Source organism: Triticum dicoccoides, chromosome 2A (genome assembly GCF_002162155.2).
Source record: "Triticum dicoccoides isolate Atlit2015 ecotype Zavitan chromosome 2A, WEW_v2.0, whole genome shotgun sequence".
Taxonomy (NCBI): domain Eukaryota; kingdom Viridiplantae; phylum Streptophyta; class Magnoliopsida; order Poales; family Poaceae; genus Triticum; species Triticum dicoccoides.
Window position 1 is genome coordinate 67633817 of NC_041382.1, and position 906 is coordinate 67634722.

Here is a 906-nt window from a genome sequence, read left to right on the forward strand (position 1 = left end):
AAATATCGAAAAAAATAAGGAAAATGCGGCTAAGAAGGAGTACAATCATGTTATGGGGCCAGGAGGGTATCGCATTTGGGTGCCTAGGTTGGAGAAGATGGAGAACGAGCTGAGGGCGCGAGGAATCCGTCCAGGTACGGAGGGATGGGACCCAAGGGCCAAAAGCTGGTGGTACGGGCATGGGGGAACGCTGAACCCGGAGACAGGGGAGTGTGTTTACCGGGGCAAATTAATTAAACCCACCCAAGCCCTTATTAACGCAATGAGGGATGCTCAACAGGGGAAGATCAAGTTCAACAGAGAGAACGACGCGCTGACAAAAGCCCTCGGGAATCCTGAACACGGAGGACGTGTACGAGGCATGGGGCACATTCCGTGGAAAATAGGGTTCCCCCAGAACGATGACCCGTACGGTTACAGAAGACGTAAGACAAAGATGGATCGGGAAGCAGATGTTGTGGCGCGGTTGGCATCGGAAATGGATGTGATGAAGAAAACCATGAGTGTACTAGTAGCCGAAAGAGATGCAGCTCGGGTGCAGCATGAAGATCATCCAGCGGATCTCGGAAGCCAGCAGCGGAGAAGCAGCGTGGCTTCCACGGAGGCCCCACCGGCTGGTGCAGATGCACCGACGATCGAAATTACTGCACCGGAGCCTCTGGTGGTCGAAATTACTGCACCGGAGCCTCTGGTGGTCGAAATTACTTCACCGGAGCCTCCTCGCTACCCCGTGGACGATATAAAGGAGATGAAAGAATGTCATCTGTATTATCCTATCGGGAACATGTCCATGAAGGTAGCCATCGGCAGTGCTTTACCATGTTTACCTGGAGCACTCCACCACAACAACCCCATTCAAGATGGCTATGCTCGTGTCATGGTGGAGGACATAGTCCAAGGGTTTGA